This window comes from Pan paniscus, chromosome 7 (assembly GCF_029289425.2).
Source record: "Pan paniscus chromosome 7, NHGRI_mPanPan1-v2.0_pri, whole genome shotgun sequence".
NCBI lineage: Eukaryota > Metazoa > Chordata > Mammalia > Primates > Hominidae > Pan > Pan paniscus.
Genome location: NC_073256.2, coordinates 34,271,124 through 34,293,008, shown reverse-complemented (window position 1 = coordinate 34,293,008; position 21,885 = coordinate 34,271,124). Strand labels below are relative to the sequence as shown.

The 21,885-nt window shown below is 37.6% G+C and overlaps 1 pseudogene; it reads left to right on the top strand.

Moving 5' to 3' along the window:
• The first annotated feature begins 19,674 nt into the window (after positions 1–19,674).
• LOC100990085 (protein phosphatase 1A-like) lies at positions 19,675–21,628 on the top strand (annotated as a pseudogene).
• Positions 21,629–21,885: the final 257 nt, after the last annotated feature.

The following is a 21,885-nucleotide window of genomic DNA, read 5'->3' as shown; positions in this document are numbered from 1 at the left end:
ATCATGAGTCCTTGGAAACAATCTCAAGCCTAAAATCTAGAGGTGAAAGCCTACCATCTTAGAGTTTTCTGAAGCCGTTTTTACTTCCATTAAGCTAACCATAAGGTTTCATTTGTATAATAATCAATGAGAAATTTTCAATTTGTCTATCACACAGCAAAACCCAGTGTAAACTGAACACTACCCATTGAATCCCATTAAAGATTACTTATACAGAAAACCCTCCACTTTTTAAAAGAATATTCATGAATATCGTATATGACACTAGTGTTTGGTAGAACATAATTTGAGAAATATTTTTTAATGTCTTCAGCCATTACTGCTCCACAACTGGTTTGTTTTCAGTCTTACATGAGTTAGAATCAAATAATGTTAGTGCTACCTAATAGATCACATGCTCCTTTTTACAAATGCTTATGCTGAAATCCAGGGTACCCCATCAGTTATGTAGGATCATGGAGAGGGATGTACTTATAGTCTCTAAATTGCCTCCATATCGGTAAGAAAAGCTTCAGAGTCAAGAGACTAGAAATAGGATGCTAATGTCAGAAATGTGGAAGGGAATTCAAAGGGAGAGTTTGAATATCCAGCTGGACAATGAGCAGACCATATATTATAACAGAACTCTGACCTGCAACCTCTGCAGCAATCAACCCAGAATGGTCAGAATTTAGTCAAGGATTGAGAGCTTCCCTATTTTTATCCCTGTTCCCAACCCAGCTCCAATCAGGTAAGGCTGAATTTACTCCTCACAACAAACACATAAGATGCCCCCTCCTAGTTGCCATCTCCAGCTTCTCCATATCAACAAATTTCAGTCAGAGGATATCTGAAGAGTTCTCTTTTTTTTCCCTCACCATAAAGCCTCCCCATTCCTCTTCCTACCTTTGAATCTCTGTTCTATGCAGGTGATGGTGGCTGACTCCTATGTGACAGCATGCTTGAAATAAATAGCATTCGCTTCTTCTCATTTGGGTTATCTTCATTTATTTCCAGAAAAGGTAGCAGCACTTTACCTTAAAAGCAGGAGAAAATAGCTCAGATAAAAATCCAAGCCCGGAACCATTTACTCTTGAGTGCAGCAAAACACAGCTCCCCTATATAGGTGAGTAGTGTTTTCTCTAAATAGTTGCAATATATTAATGTAATGTGCGATATCACTAAACCAGGAGAATCTTATTTCTCTATGTGTTCTGCAAAGAACATACTGAAAAGGCAATTAAAGCTATTGAAAGCATAGAGGGTGCTAATTAATCTTTACTTGTTATGTATTCGCTGTCTGGAAGATGAAGGATTATTATAGTTGAGGTGTGGCAGGCCAAATCCCATTCGTACTTAAATAAACCAAATGACCCAGAGTAGTACCATAAATTTCAAAATTCCCACTGCAGCCAAATATGCCATCTCCTAGAATTACATTCTTAAGTAAGCCCTAAAATTTTAGAAAGAATGCATGAACTCTATATTTAAACTAGTCAGAATCATGCATCATATTTATGCACTGGAAACTCTGAGCTCAGTTCAGACACAACACACCTCAACCTAGAAATACAAAGTAACGTGGAAAATGACATACTGATAGCACTTTAGTAGCAGCTAAAAACTGGCTCACATCAGCACATTTTTATTTTAATGTGTTCAAGTTAGTACATGAATTTCCCTAGGCAAATTTCTTTAGGTGTATTGCTTCTTGTTTGAAGAGTTAAAAAAAAAAAGAAACAACTGTTGATTCCGTAATTGGTCACTATCAATCATTTCACCAGAATTACTATACAGTTAAGAGAATTAACTTAAGGTAAAATAGTCAAGGCCTTAACAAAAAAATACCTGGGCAAAAAATGCATAGGAGGTAATCTCTGCTTTGTAATCTCAATGTGCATATATTTCACATTATACGTAATACTTCAAGGCACTTATTTGTATGTATGTTCTGTTTTCCTCTAATGGACCTTAATTTCCTTAAGAATAAGAGCAGTGTCTTTAACAGAGTCTTAGCCTGAGTATTTCAGCATCTTGTTGCCAGTCTGATATAGTTTGGCTCTTCCTCAACCAAATCTCATCAGAAATTGTAGCTCCCATAATTCCCTCATGTTGTGGGAGGGACCTGGTGGCAGGTAATTGAATCATTAGGACGGGTCTTTCCACAATGCTGTTCTTGTGACAATGAATAAGTCTCACAAAAATATGATGGTTTTATAAAGGAGAGTTCCCCTGCACACGTCCTCTTGCCTGCCACCATGTAAGACGTGCCTTACTCCTCCTTTGCCTTCCACCATGATTGTGAGGTCTCCCCAGCCATGTGGAACTGTAAGTCCAGTAAACCTCTTTTTCTTTATAAATTACCCAGCCTCAGGTATGTCTTTATCAGCAGCATGAGAACTAACACACAGCCTAAAACATAGTAGGTACTTAATAAATGCAGAATGGGTGAATAAAATTGTCATTGGCCATTACTTCCCACCCTTGGCACTGACCATAATTTCTGGCAGTAAATATCAGGAGCACCTGAAAGGACATAATAGCATGGTCATAGGAGATGGTTCAAAGCTGAGTTACTACTCTAATATATATAACTTTTGAAAATTTAAATGAATCAACAATAAAGAGGTTGACTTCTGTCTCAAGTGTCTAGTTTATATAGAGAGTCAATCTTATGGTCAATGAAGGGAGGAAAGCACTGTAACTGAATTTCACCAACAGATACTGAAACTTTTCAGTCCAATTAAAAAGAGGCAGGAAATGCTATACCTTGGGAGAACTGACAGGTTGGCTTAAATTTGTGATGGGAATTCTGTGATAGTTACATAAAAAAGACATAGGACAGTGAACATCTTCCTAGGTTTTTTTTATTACACTTTAAGTTTTAGGGTACATGTGCGCAACGTGCAGGTTAGTTACATATGTGTACATGTTGGTGTGCTGCACCCATTAACTCGTCATTTAACATTAGGTATATCTCCTAATGCTATCCGTCCCCCTTCCCCCCACCCCACAACAGGCCCCAGTGTGTGATGTTCCCCTTCCTGTGTCAATGTGTTCTCATTGTTCAGTTCCCACCTATGAGTGAGAACATGCAGTGTTTGGTTTTTTGTCCTTGCGATAGTTTGCTGAGCAGCCATAAAAAAATGATGAGTTCGTGTCCTTTGTAGGGACATGGATGAAGCTGGAAACCATCTTTATAGATTTTTGAGTCCCAGCACCAAGTGTGTATATATCAAGCCCGTCAGTTGATATTCATACCTTGCCAATGGAGTTGCCTGTTTTAGGAAAACATCCCTGAGTGTTTGGTTTATTTGCATTCTATGTATAAATAGACATTGAAAGTATCCTACTGGGAAGACTGTGGAGTGATTCATGCATCAGGTAATAATCGGATATTAATAATACATAGCAAGATATCTTCCACTTCTGTGACTAGTTTGTTCTATGATACAATGCAGTGGTTCTCAGTTTAGTTCTGCCGTGAGTAAGGGCCACTCTGCACTTACTGAGCCTCATCTTCTTCCTCTTTGTAAAATGCAGCTTAGCTGTAGTTGATTGCTAAAACATTTTCTTGCTTAAAAATTTAAAAATTTTTTTGAGAGCCAAAACCTTTTTAAATGATAGAAAACACTGCTTCTTGCATATGTTTTGTCAATGCTTTATTCAATTTAGGAAAGGCATCATATTCCATTTCAGATCATACTATCCGTTAGCGGAAACTACACTAATAAATAATGCTTTACGGAAGAGATTTGTAGTAGAAAAATTCTTGTTATTTACTGCTCATATACCAATAACACAGGTGGTAATCGTTAACTCACTGAACTTTCCAGTCTCAGTTTGATTTAGTTGCAGGATTAAGAACATGATTTCAACACTGATATTTTAGTTCCAATTGATAACTCCTTTGTAAATAACAGGGGTGTTTATATCAAGTTTGCAATTATGTACAAACATTTTATATGGAGAAACTTTGTCAAAGACTTATTTTATACTCTAGATATTTTCTTAAAATTATTTAACCTCAGATTTTTATAAATCAAATACTTCAAATACATTATGGTATCTTTTATTTGGAAGAATCTACAATAATGAATAAATAAGACATTCCTAAATACTGACTTCAATATCTTGGAGGAAATTTAGGGAAACTTAGAGAAAGAAATGTTGCTTGATGGCTTTACCATTTTTATCTTAATGTAAAGTCATAGAATCATGGAAGTTTAAAGATGAGTGTGAGTTTTGAAATGAGGCAGTCCACAGTCTTTAATTCACATAAGACAAAACTGAGGTTATGGCTGCTTAATAAAAAGAAATAATGAAAACGACAAATTTGGACTTCACCAGAAAAGTAGGACTATGATAGAGCCTCCACTATTCAGGCTTTTGGGTAGCGCTCCGGAAAACTCATTCTGTTGACAGAGCTAGCATTAAACAGGATCAGAGGAACTGGTACAGGTTAAACTAACTTTTAAAAGACTGATACCATAAGCAAAAAGTCAATATGTTCATTTGAATTAAGTATTTTTAACTTTAAGGCAAACAGGAAAATCACACTGGTTGATCTGCTTGTCCTCTTCCTTTAGAAAAGAAAAAAATCTTTGATGGGGACAGTATTGTTAAGAGGATTTTAGTGGTCGGTATTATTGAGTTACGAGGGCCAATGAACCTGTCTGTGAACTTGACTATGTTATACAGATATGACTTCAATCCACTGCAAACAAGCTTTTGCCCCCAAATCTCCAACAAAACTGATACTGCGAAGGTCACTAAGAATCTTCTTATTGGTGTATGCAATGTTCAGTTCTCAGTTCTTATTTTATCACTTGACCTATCAGCAGCAGATGAGAGCTGATAATCCTTCCTCCTTGAAAGTCTTTTCCAGGACACCATTTTCCTGCTTTTCATACCTCACAGGATGCTCCTTCTCTGTCCCCTTTGCTGGTTCCTTATCTTTTCTGGGCCATCTTAACATGAATTCCCCAAAGCTCAATCCTTGGAAGCCTTCTCTTCTATATCTTCATTCACACCTTAGGGCAGTAATTCTAAAAGTGTGGTCCTCAGACCAGCAGCATCAGCAAGACCTGGAAACTTGCAAGAAATACAAATTTTCACATCCCTCCAAAGACCTAATTAATCAGAAACTCTGGGATTAGTGCTCAACAATCAGTTTTAACAAACACTGCAGGTAATTCTCTCGAATATTAAAGTTTGAAAGCCATCTCCCTAGAGGACCTTATGGAGTCTAAACTATTAATAATACCATCTGTAAAGTGCAAACTCTATTTTTTTAAAATATGTAGCCTAGTCTCTTCCTTATGAAGTCTACATTTTTATATCTTCTGCTAATTTGATCTCTCCACTTGAATAGTCAATAAGCATTTCAACCATTACATGTCAAAGCCAAAGTTTTGACAGTTCACCTGTTTTTTTCTATTTGTAGCGTTTTCAATTTCAGTTAATGACTAAACCTTCCTTCCTATTGCTCAAGCCAAAATTTTAGCATTATATTGGTATCTCACTTTCTTTCCTACTCAGTATCTGATTCACCAGAAACTTCTGCTGGATTTTAAGGGCATCTAGAAAATGGCTACATCTTATTACTCGCAGTGCTACCAGCCTTATCAAATCATCATCATCTTTTACCTGGAGATGTGCAACGGCATCCCAAGAGGTCACCCTCTTTACCTGTCTATAGTCTAATTTCAACAGAGCAACTAGAATGGTGGTTTTAAAACAGAATTTGGGAATTTAGTTGCACTTTGATAGTGTTAGTCCACAAAATCCAATCCTTTTGCTAATTACAATAAAAATTTGTGAACAAAACACAAACAAACAAGTATATAAAAGGAAATTACCCATATCTGTGGGCTCTCTAAGGCAAATAAAAGGGGGCAGATTGTGAAGGAAAGTCAAAACTTAGAGAAGGAACCTGGCTTAGGGTGTTTGCTTTTATGGTTTTTGACTCAATGAGAGGTTTTAGTCACAGAGGAGAACATCAGCATTGGTAGATAAAACTCCTAAAAAAAAAAAAACCCCTCATCTTTTTGGGAGAGTAAGGGGGAAATCTTATAGTGGGGGAAAAAAGCAGAAGAAAGGCTAGCTTAATTCTGTGTAGGAATCAGTATAAGGCTGAGATTGGAAAGAAAAAAATCTTGAAGAAATCATAGCAGTAAACTTCCAAATCATCTGAAAGACATAAATTTACAGATCAGCAAACCACAAACAGGACTACTCCCCCATCCAAAAAAAAAAAATGCCTAGATACATTAAAATCAATCTGCTAAAATCCAGAGATAAAATAATCTGAAATGCTACTAGCAAAAACAGACATATTACAAACAGGGAAACAATGATTTAAATGACTAGAATTTCTCATCTGCAATCATGAAGGCCAGAAAACGGTGAACACCTTTAAACTACAGTAAGAAAATAACTGTCAACCCAGAACTATATATACATCATAAACATTTTTCAGAGATGAAGGCAAAATAAAGTTATTTTAAGAGGAGGGAAAACTAAGAGACTTCTTCACTAGCAGATTTACTCTACAAAAAATGCTAAAGAAAATTTTCAAGTTGAAGAGAAATAATGTCAGAGAGAAATCTGGAAACAGATATGTTTTGTTAAGAGTAACAAAAGTGGCAAATAGCTGGGCACATCTAAAACTCAATTTTTACCTCTTTATATTATACTTACATTATCTATTACATCTACATACATTGCAACCTCACAAGGTAATGTTATGATTTTGATTTTAAAGAGGCATACATATTTTAAAAAACATAAGAGGGAAAAGTTGAATTTGTTATCTAAAGCCTTTCCAAAATAAAATTCCAAGGTAGCTAGTTTCAATAATCGAAGAAGAAATAACACTAATCTCACAGAAAATTTTTCAGAAAATAGAAAGAGTGCAATTACTACTTAACTCCTTTTGAAAGGCCAGCATAATGCCAATACCGAAATCAGAAAGTGATGTCATGGTAAAATAACTACAGAGGCTGGCTGCCGTGGCTCACGCCTGTAATCCCAGCACGTTGGGAGGCTGAGGTGGGCCGATCATGAGGTCAAGAGATCGAGACCATCCTGGCCAACATGGTGAAACCCCATCTCTACTAAAAATACAAAAATTAGCTGGGCGTGGTGGTGTGCACCTGTAGTTCCAGCTTATCAGGAGGCTTAGGCAGGAGAATCGTTTGATCGCTTGAACCAGGTAAGTGGAGGTTGCAGTGAGCCAAGATCGCACCACTGCACTCCAGCTTGGCGACAGAGCAAGAATCTGTCTCAAAAAAAAAAAAAAAAGAATTACAGATCAGTATCTTTCATGAATATACAGGCAGAAATTCTTAACAAAATATTACCAAGTTGAATCCAACAATATATAAGAAGCATAATACATTATGAACAAGTAGTGTTTAAAGAATGCAAGGTTCATTTATCAGTCAATCAGAATTTATGAAGGTACTTTAACATATTAACAGAATAAAGAAGTGGGATATGATCATTTCAGTAGATGCAGAAAAAGCATTTGATAATATTGAACAGCAATTCATAACAAAAATCTCAACAAACTAGGAACAGTTCAAATTGATAAAGTACGTATAAGAAAAACATGTAGCCAGCATAATAATTGACAACATAATAACTGCCTTTAATCTGGGGATATGCCTGAGATTAGACTATATGACTAACAAGAATGTTTGAAAAACATATAATAAATGAAAAAACAATAGGACAAGAAGGAAAGATCCCACTTCTGTCTTTTATCATAAATACGCCCAAGTTCTAGAAAATTTCAGCCTTTCTAGAATGCCCACATTGTGAGTTCTGAATTGGAAGAGCATCACAGTAGCTTCTCTAACCATTTTGCATCATCTTTCTACAAGAGATATTGTAACATTACTAAGTCAAGTCGCACTCAGTGAATGAAAGTTTCATTAACTTTTAATTCTATATACTTTGCAAGGCATCAAAAGACTTACAAGTATAAGAAATTTCACCACCATATTACAAAAGATTATTTGCTAGTATGAAAACAAAGGAGTTGATGGAGTCACCAGATTGTGAGAAGTCAGGGGGACAGTCTAGTAGACATGACTGTGACAGTTAAAAATGAGGTCTGAAACTCAGGAAATTTTCAGATGTAAATATAAATTAGGAATGATCTGCATAGAGGTAATGGTGGAGAAGGATGAGGTGATGGAGAAAAAGTAGTTATAGAAAATTCAATAAAACCAAGATGATTGGAAGAGTAGGCAGAGTTGGAAGAGTGAAATATTTCATTAGTATTTTAATTCTGTAAAATTAAAGTATAAGAACAAGAAGTAACAAATATGTTAAATGGTGCACAATGGAGACAGGGTTTGAGATTAATTAAAGGTGATAGTTGATGTGCAGTCTACTACCATTACATCTAGAAAAATGCTAAATCACATTCAAACGTAAACATCCAGAAAACCATCTATGACTCGTGGTGATGGAGAATGAAAAAATAAGCACTAGAATCAAGAATGCTGTGAATTTTCACCAGATAAAATAATTTTTTTTTTCTTGTAGAGACAGGGGTCTCACTCTGTTGCCCAGGCTGGTCTCAAACTCCTGGCCTCAGGTGATCCTCCTGCCTCAGCCTCCCAAGGCACCAGGAGTATAGGTGTGAACCACTGCACGAGACCCAAAAGGAATGAATTTGTCAATATTGACTTGTCTTATTACAAGGACAAGGTGAACATCGCAAATATTTCAGTACAGCCTTCACCATTAAATTAGCAACGATACAAAAACCAGAATGACTAATGTATGATTTTCCTGAGTAGGGGCAGCAGCAATCTAGTTCATATTTGTAACAGAAGCAAGTACGTGAGTATTTAGTTCTTAAAAGAATAAGTCATTTGAAGCATACCTCCCAGTCATAGGACCTAATTATGATTGTCCTTCATTTGTAAAAATTTAAAAAGTGAAATAGTGTCATTTATACCATTATGCTTAAAAACCCTGTTCTGATCCTCCGTGTCAGTCACAGAGGATTTGAGAAATAAAAGATTTCTCTACTCTTTAGAAGTGCATTTTTAATCACCTGTCTAATGCAGTGGCTGAGTGGAAGGAATGAGTGAAATGACAAAATTCAAGCTGTACAATCAACAGATCTAAGAACATTCAATTTTGCCAATTCTGTGAAAATTAAAAATAGAGTACATTTGAAGGCGTCTTAAAAGAGGCAAATGAAAGTACAATAATAATTTATACAGAAAAGTCAGCTCTAAGGAAAAAGCTGAAAAGCTGTTTGAAAAGGATTTCTATTGAAGTCCCACAATGTTATGTGAAATCTTTACATGGTATTTGCTTCTGAATACACGCTGTCTCCATCACTAAAAAAAGAATGATGACAATCACGTGTAAATTTTTTCTTAATGTATCAACTGAGAATGGAAAACTTTTAAAAAGTTTGTCTTGACATCATCCCGTGACAGAATATCCTAATAATCTCAGTATTTCCACTTCAGATTCAACTTGTCTAATCTTATCTCTGCTCTTCTCCAAGGTCCTAGAATTTAAACCTGAAATTTTATTTTCATCTTGACTGCTAGTTGTTCTTCCTTTCTCTCCTTCATCACAGTCTCTCCAGCCTTCCTCCTTTTTTCCATTCCTAGAGTCACTGGTATAAGTCAGGGGCTTTTGACCTGACTCTGGGATCATTGAAGTCTGTGGGATTTCTCTTCCTCTTATCTTGCCCCAATTCACTTTAGCAGTCATAGGTGGAGTTCCTTAGAAGCATATCATGACACATAGTTCGGGGACAAGATCTTTACTAGGATCAACAATTGTGTATTAGTCTGCTGTCACACTGCTAATAAAGACATACCCAAGACTGGGTAATTTATAAAGGAAAGGGGTTTAATTGACTCACAGTTCTGCAGGGCTTGGGAGGCCTTGGGAAACTTATAATCATGGTGGAAGGGGAAGCAAACATGTCCTTCTTCACATGATGGCAGTAAGAAGTGCAGAGCAGAGGTGGAGGGGAAACCACCTTATAAAACCATCAGATCTCATGAGAACTCACTGTCACAAGAACAGCATGGAGGTAACCACCCCCACGATTCAATTACCTCCCACCAGGTCACTCCCACAACACATGGGGATTACAGGAACTACAATTCAGGCTGAGATTTAGGTGGAGACCAAGCCAAACCACATTTGTTTTATATGTTTGCTTAAGTGTACCACATAGTTACCCTTTGAGCATGTGCATTTCAAGTCTTTTTTTTTTTTTTTCAAGTCTTGATTTCTTTCTTCTCTGGTTGTTCAGAAATCAAAGTTCTAAGGTGGTGGAGAGAGTAAGTGGGACAGCCACCGCATACCATGAAGAACCTAAATATGGATTGATAGTTTCACAGCTGTGCTTATTTCACTACATTATGCTTTCAAATAACAGAGAAAAACCTACCTGAGTTTTTAAAAAAGAGAAACATCATTGGTGCCTTCATTAATAGGAGTAGTCTGCGGTGACTGATGGTCCCTTTTAGATAACGACAAGACTGTACGGAAATTACTGCTGGAGTTAACATGATTTTTTTTTTAAAGCAAGTTCCAAATTACTAATCAGTAACTTCAGTTTCTGGCCTTCATGTCTTATATTTTATCCTGCAACAAAATAAAGGAAGGACATTTTGGAGTGGCAAAAATAGAAATAATGAATTTACTTTTTCTCTTTCATGTGAAACATTGGGGAGCTGGTTCTGCTAGGTGCTATGAACTCCAATGCTGCTATCAGCACATACTTGGTTTAAACTGTGATTGGAAGTTACTTACATTGTATCATTTGTATGACGTTGAATTATGTGCTAGGTTTAAAAACATGCCGTTTCTCTGTGAGGGCTGTTTGGTTATTGGAAAAGCTGTAATTTGAGAGCATGTGAATGTCTTATGTTCTAGGTACTAAAAACAAAAACGTAGTTAAAAACCTTGCCCTAAAAGCTTGTAATGAATGAATTGGTAGTTTGGGCAAAATTGTCTTACGAATTAAGTCTTCGAATAGGTTGACCCAATAAAGTCCAGAAATTCCCAGGGATAGAAGAGTCATCCTTTCCACTACTCATTGCTGGCAGTCACCTATGCCAGGATGCTTCAAATATCTTTCTTGTCCCATAATATCTTTTTTCTTAATGTATTGTCAAGCGTTTTACTATCAGAATTATTAATAAATGGCCTAAATTGGGAATTTGTTCTCAGGAGAATAGTGAAAATGCCTACATTGCCACCCCTTCCATTATTTCCTCAGTATTTTAATACTCACAGATTATACTCATGCAATGGATGGCCCAACTCAAAGAATGAGCCTTTCCACTATCCCCTCTGCAAACCCATCTCCAGTTCTCTTCATTATGTAAATCTCTTGAGATAATCTAGGAATCTGACTCATTAACAAGGACAGCCGAAGACAGAGCCTTATAGAAGCTCCTAAACCTCCCTCCAGGTTACAATTGTCCAAAGACAGTTGCTAACTGGGGAAAGAGGGTCATCCATCTTAACTGCCATTCATGTTGAATGCTCACACAATACACTGGGTAAATTGCCTCACTGAAATTTGGATTTGATATATCTAGCACCTCTTCCTCCTCCTTCTGACAACCCTGCCAGAAAAAGCAATTAGGTTTTTCCCATTAAGTGCTATTTATGGGCCCTCGTTGGCACTTAAAGAGAACTTCTACTGTATTAATTGTTCTGTATGATAATTTATTCTGGAATTTTCCCTGGAAACAATGCCAACTTAGCAATTCTGTAGTTTGTAGCTCTCACCTTTAGAAAACATTTAGTGATACTGTCTGCAAGTTCTCTAATAAGGGACTAAAATGTAATTTATCTGAATCAAGAGATTTGAACTCATTGTTCAAAGGACAAGAAAAGAAGAGACAGAATGCCATAAGAGATGGGAATTGCTGAGCATTAGAAAGTCAGAGCTCTGTCTGACGTTTGCCCTGGGAATAGGTAAAGATTGCGCTGCAGAGATCGCTGACAGATGCTTCTGTTTCCAGGTCTAATTACTCTTCCTTTGTCTCTCCTTTCTCTGCATGAATTTCTCCTACATATTGTTTTGGCTTGAGCTTTATCCTATTCTTGGCCCACTGGAGAAGTTTTAATAACTCCTAATAGTCTCCTGTATTCAATGAAAGCACATCTACTTCTTAAGAGTCTGTAAAATCTGACTCAATTTTTAAGACTAAATATCACTTATTATATTCCTCAGGGACTCCATCTGACTCAGGATGCTGATTTCCTACTATCTTTCCCTATCCTGTCCCCCAAGAACCTTCCATGATTATGTCTATAGATTTGTTCCTGCTCTTCCCATTAGAATTCCCTTCCTCGGTCTCTCTATTAATAGTGTATCTATCTTTTAGATCCACCTCGTGCAATACCTTCCTTGAAGTCTTGCAGTCACTTGCCTTCTAACATTTTTATGTACTAAGTATTTACTAGCAGTTTATTATTCAATTAATACATTTTATTACACTACATTGTCTCATTACTTATATCTCATTACTTATATACTACATTGTCTCATTACTTATATCTCGTTACTTATATCCTTTAAAAGCATTTAATTTGTGTCTGTGTGTATCATGTTTCATGTTGTATTTTCCTATCAACTAAACAACACACAATTTGTTGTAGCCAACATGTTTTATATTTCTCCCGTACTCAGCAACATTTAGCATGCAAGGAACTTTACTATGAAGTATACAGTAGGCAATCAACATTTATATACTTGAATCCTGGATCACCTGGTTTTCAGCCTATGGCAAGATATTCGTGAATATTTTTGTGCAGTAGGTTATTTCACAAGATTCCACACTTTAAAAATATTTAATATTGGTAAATCTCTAAGTCCACAGGTCAGCTGAAGTTTTTCATTTGCGCAAAAGAAAAACTCTGGGTAAGGCAACTCTTTAGATAATAGAAACAAATATAAAAGACTAATATTATGCGGGTATTTGTGTGTGAACATAAATGTATATTTTTCATTCAACTCCTGAGCAAAGAGACATTTGTGAACTTAAGCAAATTCAATCACCTAAAGTGCAGTAGCACAAAATTCCTAGAAAATCTACTAATTGTTGAATCAAATGTATACATGTTGGCAATGCATTGCATTGCAGTAGCTTACAATGAGGCATCTATATTTACATCTTAGTAGGTTGAAAACTGCATCTCCTTCACTTCTCTATTAGTGACTCATATTCAAATATGATTTTTTTCCTGCAAGGAGTCAGGTAATACAAAAATATAAATTATTTTGGTGCGCTTATGTCTTCCTCCTTCTAGAAAAAAGATACTGTTTTATCACGGAACTTAGTAGGAAGACCACACACACACACACACATACACTCAATCACAGAAAGACTGAATATAACTACAGGTAAGTCAGACATTAAATTGAGTTCTTAATCTCTTCATTCTGGTAAGAGAAACCTGCTGATGCTATGTGAGACTATGTCACAACAATGTGTAAATTATTTAAATGAAGTTTCCAAGATACAGATAAATAATACAGAAGTACTCTACATCCAGGCAGTGTTCTAAGTATTTAATGGGTATTAGCTTGTTTAGTCCTCACAATTACCAGTGAGGTAGATGCTATCGTTTTGAAGAAACAGACACACAGAGGTTAAGTGACTTGCTCAATGTCACAAACTTAGTAACGGTGGAGCTAGATTTTAGACTCAAGCAGACTGGCTGTGAAGACTGATCTTCACCACTTCATCCCACTGCCTCAACGTAATACTTCAATGGTTAGCACTAAGACTGAATGATTGAAGAATAACACTGAATGGCTAAAAAAAAACCTCTTTCACATGAGGGTTAATAAGCTATCTTGATCCATCCCAAGAGTGTAAAGACAGAAGGAGCTCAATGCAAACTTGTTGAGTTAAAAAGATTACATTTTCCCACATTATATTTTATAGATTAAAATATAAAAATGACACATTTCTTAGAATCATATACATTCTTAACATTTCTTATCATTTTTATTCTAAAATAAAATGTGCCTTAAAATTTACAGTATCTTCCCATTGCTGTCAGCAAGTTGTAAGGCGGTTATGATTACCTCATACTTTCTAGTAAGCTCAGGAAAGAACCAGTATCCGAACTTACAGGATGGTATTACAAGCTTAGAAGAAAACCCCAGAGACAGCAGAGACAGGTGTGCCTTTTTTTTTTTTTTTTTTCAGAAATGCTACATCACCAATACTCTTAATGGTACAAAGTACTCAGCTGCCTTGAGTTGAAAGTTATTTCAAGGGAGTCAGACTTCCAATTGCAAGAACTTTCAGAAACATTTTAATCAGTCTAGTTCCACCGCATTTTACTTGGCTGATTACACAGTGTCTACATCTAAGTGAAATCCTCCAGCAAATATAAAATGTAAATCCCCAATGATACAAAAGCATCGTGTCCTGGATCAATGGCAGCATTTCTTCCTTTCTTTTTTATTTTTTTATCTTTCTTTGAGACGTGGTCTTACTCTGTTGTCCAGGCTGGAGTGCAGTCGTGCGATCTCAGCTCACTGCATCCTCTGCTTCCCAGGTTCAAGCGATTCTTGTGCCTCAGCCTCCTGAGTAGCTGGGACTACAGGCACATGCCACCACGCCCGGCTAATTTTTTTTTTTTTTTTTTTGAGACGGAGTCTCGCTCTGTCGCCCAGGCTGGAGTGCAGTGGCGCGATCTCGGCTCACTGCAAGCTCCGCCTCCCGGGTTCACGCCATTCTCCTGCCTCAGCCTCCCGAGTAGCTGGGACTACAGGCGCCCGCTACCACGCCCGGCTAATTTTTTGTATTTTTAGTAGAGACGGGGTTTCACCGTGTTAGCCAGGATGGTCTCGATCTCCTGACCTCGTGATCCGCCCGCCTCGGCCTCCCAAAGTGCTGGGATTACAGGCGTGAGCCACCGCGCCCGGCCACGCCCGGCTAATTTTTATATTTTTAGTAGAGATGGGGTTTCGCCATACTGGCCAGGCTGGTCTTGAACTCTTGACCTTGTGATCTGCCCTCCTTGGCCCCCAAAGTGCTGGGATTACAGGCGTGAACCACCACACCCAGCCCATTTTTTTCTTTCTTCCTGTTATTTAAAATCATGGTATATGTGACATTCCGTGAGCTATTGGAATCAATGGAATAAGGCATATCATATTGAAAAGATCTACACTCATGTGCTATTAGCAATAGGTTTCTGTTCATTTTCCACTATTGGGAGTTATCCAGACACCCACTGTCCTCCATTCCCAATAAGCTGCCTTTTTTGGGACAAGTGGCAGCCATTGAGTGCAGATGGCCAGGAGTATATGTATTTGCTCAGTGAGAAATTAATTAAGGTAGATGAAACCTGTGACCTAATTGGTTGCAACTACGGCCATATTTTTACAGCAGTAACAAGTGTATATCTACCTATTGCTATGTCTGAGACTATTTCTTTCACAGGAAAATAGATATATTGAAATCAAAACCATTTTCTCAAAATTATGGTCCCGGTAGTTGTATCAATATGTGCACTTTCATATTTTGACTCCCATAGAAATAGTTAGAATGTACACAGACAACCTCCTGAATGTTACCTTCTCTAACACTTTCTAAATGTTTTGTGTTTGTGATTCTTTTGAACCTTTCAGTCTACAATCCTCTAGCTGTAGAAACAGATATTTTTACATTGAGTACTTATTTGTTTATAGGATTTATAGTCATGGCAGCAAATACATTTCAACTTAAGATGCACTTTAATGCCTGCTGACAATACAATTAAAACTTCTCATCTAAGTTGGATGTCCCCAAAACCTTGACAAGAAAACCAATAAAAGTAGTCTTGCATCGTGTGTCCTATTTCTTTGGAGAATAAAAGGAATGCAAATTAATTCAATGAGAAACCATGGGCAAAATATTTTAATTGATCGTCATCAAAGAGAACATAAAATCCTCTGTTCTTCAAATACTTATTACTCTTTTTTTTCTTTTCTATTTTTAATCTTGCAAGAATCAGTGACTGGAGAACTGGCTCGGCTATTTTATACAGGCTTTTGCTACTCAGACAAATGTGACAGCCCTCAAGGAAACTTAAAAATGTAATTAAGCCCCAGATGGTTCTTTTAACCTTTACTATATTATCAAAGCACTATAAGCTTTAAAATTTAAAAAGTCAATTTATCCTGCAACCTATTCACTTCCTTCACCCCTCTCCTCATTTGCCTTTTCCAAATTGAATTCATAGGTCAATTTTGATATTCACCTGTTCGCTCACATTCACTAATTCTTTGCCTTTCACTTGCTTCTTTGTGCCTGTTCTGCAAACCCCCAGTTCTGGTTAGATCCAGCTCTCTGCAAATAAAGCTTGACTACTTTTCCCAGTCTCCTTGACAGCTGGCTGAAGCCCTGGGACTGATTTCTGGTCAGTGAAATGTCGGCAGAAAAGGTGGCAACTACCCCCGGGCTTGACCCCTAAACATCTGTGAAACTGTGTGGGTCTTTCTCTTATGATCGTGAAGGAATTTTGGTGGACTTCGAGGTTAGGAGTAGGGTGTGGAGGGGATGTAGTTATAGACACTTGATGTGGACAGTTGACTATGTGAAGAGCGACTGCTACCCCTAAACCTCTTTGGAATGTGACAACAGAGAGGAAAACAAAAAGCCTTCACTTTGTTATGTCTCTGAGATTTGGGAGCTGCTTGTTAGCTTCATTTGCTTACCCTAATCAATAGAATTAACACCAAGAATGGGTCCTTCAATGCTACAAGACAACCATGCGACATTTCCCAAGCATGTTCACACTCCTTGTCTCCTAAATGATTTTCTCATATGCTCCCCCCTTTTTTTTCCTTTCCTCACTCTCTGCTGATGAGCTTGCTTCTTATTTAACTCAGAAACTGGAAGTAATCAAAGGAGAATGTCTATAAGCTCCACACAATCATGTCTCCTTACTCACCCAGCATCTGCCTGGATGGGCCCTGCTTCCCTGGTGTCAGCGGTCCTGTCTAAGATGACTCTGTAGGTGTATATACTGGTAAATGTTTCGGATCTTTACGTCAGACTCTCAGCTCTTCTTTCCTATATTGGACAATGGAAGACCTTAACGGAGATTCTCTACAGATGCAAATCTCCCCCACAAAAGACAATTTTGCAGGGCGACTTCAATCTGCTGGCCATGTGGCAGCCATCTCAAAATTTGTCAAAGAAATATATTTGGGGATAAAATATTTTGATTTTCTTTCCCGCCCCCGCTCCTTGGCCACAAGATAGGATCTTGCTCTGTTACCCAGCCTAGAGTGCAGTAGTGCCATCATGGCTCATTGCAGCCTTGACCTCCTGGGCTCAAGTGATCCTCCCACCTCAGCCTCCCAAGTAGCTGGGACCACAGGCGTGTGCCACCACACCCAGCTAAGTTTTTAATTATTTGTAGAGAGTACATCTCCCTATGTTGCCCAGGCTGCTCTCAAACTCCTGGGCTCAAGTGATCCTCCCATCTTAGCTTCCCAAAGTGCAGAGATTATAGACATAAGCCACCATTCCTGGCCTTGATTTTCTTCCCCAGAGTATTCAACATCTCATATATAGTGAATTGGCAAGGAGGAAATATTTTAACATGCAGTACTCTAAGCCAGGGGTTCTTTAGCTACAAAGGGCAGCAGAATCACCTGAATGACCAATTAAATCATGGATTTCTGAGCCCCACCCCCAAATTTCTGATTCAGTTGTTCTGGAGTGGGACCTGAGAATTTACGTTTCCCCCAGGTCTGCAGGTGATACTTCTGCTGCTGGTCCAAGGACACACTATGAGAACCACTGTTTACGGTTTGCTACCAAAAGCGTGATCCCTGAACCAGCAGCACAGACATTATCCAACAGCATGTAAGAAATTCAGAATCTCAGTCTGTCTCAGAACTATTTAATTGGAATTTGCATTTTAACTAGGAGGTTTAACAAGGTGCATTCTCCAGGTAATTTGTATGCATATTAGAGTTTGAAAAGCATTAGGATTTTAAAAAATAGGAGGGATATAGGACTGAATGTTTTCCTTAAGGCAAGGAGAAGTCTGGCATTGCCAAGTGTAAAGAAAGCCAAATGTTGAGAACTGTTAAGTAATATAATTACAGTCGTTCTTTTATCCGTGGTTGCACTTGCTACAGTTTTGGTTACCCTTGGTCACTGAAAATAGGTGAATACCGTACAATCAGATATTTTGAGACAGAGAGAGAAACTACATTCATAAAACTTTTATTACAGCATATTGTTATAATTATTCTGTTTTATTATTGTTGCTGCTAATCTCTTACTGTGCCTAATTGATAAACTAGACTTTCTTTTAAGTATATATGTATAGGAAAAACAACATATATAGGACTAGATACAATCTACAGTTTCAGGCATCTACAGGGGGGGTCTTGGAATGTATCCACCTCAAATAGGTGTAACACCAAAGCAGCAAAAAACTAACATAACTAACTTCATTTTTGTTTAAGGGACTTTTACCTATTCCCACAGATAGGCAAGGATAATTATAGAGCAGTGAGATCATACACAAAAACAGCAATCATGTAGTTTTTCAGAAAGAACTCTGAGTTTAAAGGACAAGTAACTATGTTTTGTTAAAGATTTATGGAAATACTGTGACCTGACCAGGGAAAAGAAGTTCCCAACATCCTCACACCCTCGCTGGTGCCCAGATATCTGCAGTCATCAGTTACCTCTTGCCCTGAGCCCTCCATCTTCCTCCTGCCGTTGACATAAAAAGAGCCAAAAATTTGGAATGACTTAAGATGGTACTTTAGCATGATAGTGTGCCATCATCTGGGTTTGCTGGCTTTCTGAATAAACCAGCTTTTCCTCCCACCAACCCTTGTCTCTTGAGTTTTGCCTTTCAAGCAGTGAGGAGCCAAACTTGGGTTTAGTTACAGGGGTACTACTGTACATATTATACAAAATAGCTATAATTATATATATATCTTAATTATATGTGTGTGTGTGTGTATAATTTGTTTGTACTCTATAAATACATGTTATCTTTTTTTAAAAAAAGACAACCTGTGTAGATTGAGGAGCTTCAGAATCCCTGGAAGCACAATTAGCAATCCAGGTGACCAAGAGCTCAGAATGAGGCAGAATTTCTAGGGTGGCAGCAGGCCAAAGCTAACACTGACTGACAGCTGAGCTTAGAAATTGTCAAAAATGGAGAAGCCACTGGGCAAATACCCTGCTACATCTCTGGCACTCTTACTCCTGGGAACTATAAAAGACTTATGCTTGGGCTGCTTCTGTCTTCCATGTTCTTAGCTTCGTGGAAGATGTAACGATGGCAGGTCTGAGAGCAGGAAAAGATGTTCAGTAAGAGAATAATTCTGGACAGTCTCATTAAAAGGCTGGAAGCAGAATTGGCCAACAAGAGATATATATTGAGAGAACTTTTCTAACCCCTTAAGCTTTCTTTGTCCAATATCAAAAACTCTCACTGATAGTAATAAAATGCAAAGGAATATTAAGAAAGTGTTACATAAGTAAATGTATCATTTTATCTCCTAGTGCTCTGGAGAGAGCATTTTTTAAACAATTATATTCTTTTTATGTTTAATATATTAAAATAAAATTTAGTATTAAAATAATAACCAATATTTGAAACAAAAAGTCTTTGAAAAATTCTTAAGTTTCTTAAGGAACACATTATACCAGGTGAAAGAAGTTTGCTTAAAGATTGCAGGTAATTGTTACTCAAATCTTTTCTAATACTGGTCAGACAACAAAGCTTCCCTAATCTCTACAATAAAATGATATGAGTATTGTAATAATATGTTCAAAAGCTAGTATATGTAGGATGCTTTAAAATTATACTAGCATAAAGTTTTTAAAAATAATTTCAATTTTCATTTTAGATTCAATAGGTACATATACAGGTATGTTACATGGTTATATCACACGATGCTGAGGTTGGGGATGCAAATGCTCTGTCCCCCAGATATAGAATATAGTACCCAAAAGTCAGGTTTGCAACTCTTGCTTTCCTTCCTCCATCCGCATTCTGTGAGTCCCCAATGTCTATTGTTGCCATATTTATGTTCATGAGTTCTCAATGTTTAGCTCCCACTTACAAATGAGAACATGCAGTATGTGTTTTTCTGTTCCTGTGTTAATTTGTTTGGGATAATGGCCTCCAGCTGCATCCACATTGCTGCAAAGGACATACTTTTGTTCTTTTTTATGGTGTTTAGTAGTCCAACATGTATATGTACCACATTTTCTTTATCCAATCCACCACGGATGGGCACCTAGGTTAATTACTGTGCTATAGTAAACAGCACTGTTATGAACATAAAAGTATATGTCTTTTTGGGAGAACGATTTATTTTCTTTTGGATATATACTCAGTAGTGGGATTTCTGGGTCGAACGGTAGTTCTGTTTTACATTCTTTGAGACATTAAAAGCTTTAATTTCTTTGCTTTCCACAGTGACTGAATCCATTTACATTCCCTCCAACAGTGTATAAGCATTGCCTTCTCTCCACAGCCTTGTTTTGTTGTTGTTGTTGTTGTTGTTGTTGACTTGTTTTGGTTTTGTTGTTGATTTTTGACTTTTAATAGAGACCTACAGGATTATGACATAATGGGACCATCTTTAGACAAGCAAAGATGGAAGAGCATAATGCCTGGGGGTGGGGTAATTAGTTGCGATACGAGCTACGCAGCATGCAAGGTTGGCGTATTGAAATGGAGGATGCACATACGGCTGTGATTGCTTTGCCAAGTGGACTTGAAAGGTGGTCATTCTTTGCTGTGTATAACGGGCATCCTGGTTCTCAGGTTGCCAAATACTGCTGTGAGCATTTGTTAGATCACATCGCCGATTTACAGGGTCTGCAGGAGCACCTTCTTTGGAAAATGTAAAGAATGGAATCAGAACAGGTTTCCTGGAGATTGATGAACACGAGAGTTATGTCAGAGAAGAAACATGGTGCAGATAGAAGTGGGTCAACAGATGTAAGCGTCTTACTTTCTCCCCAACATAATTATGTCATTAACTATGAAGACTCTAGACGTTTACTTTGTAGGAACAGGAAAGTTCATTTCTTCACAAATTGCAAATCCGTTAGAAAAAGAAAGAATTCAGAATGCAGGTGGCTCTGTAATGCTTTAGCATGTGAAAGGCTCTCTGGCTGTATCCAAAGCCCTTGGGGATTTTGATTACAAATGTATCCATGGGAAAGGTCCTACTGGGCAGCTTGTCTCACCAGAGCCTGAAGTCCATGACACTGAAAGATCTGAAGAAGATGATCACTTCATTATCCTTGCATGTGATAGTATCTGGGATGTTATGGGAAATGAAGAGCTCTGTGATTTTGTAAGATCCAGACTTGAAGTCACTGATGACCCTGAGAAAGTTTGCAATGAAATAGTCGACACCTGTTTGCATAAGGGAAGTCAAGACAACATGTGTGTGATTTTTTCTCTGGTTTCCAAATGCACCCAAAGTATCACCAGAAGCAGCGAAGAAGGAGGCAGGGTTGGGCAAGTACGTGGAATGCAGAGTAGAAGAAATCATAAAGAAGCAGGGGGAAGGTATCCCTCCCTGACTTAGTCCATGTGGTGTACACATTAGCCAATGAGAACATCCCCAGACTGCCACCTGGAGGTAAATTGGCAAACAAGCAGAATGTTATTGAAGCCATTTATAAAAGACAGAATCTTTATAAAAATGATGACAGTGACTCCACATCAACTGATGCTATGTGCTAGAACTGCTCATCTAGCCATGGAGTTTACCTTCACCTCCAAAGCTGAGTACAGCTCAGCTTTGTTGAACCTTTTAACATCCATCCTCAACTTTAAGGAAGGGGATATGACATGGGTAAGAATGATTACACCAGAGAACTTCAG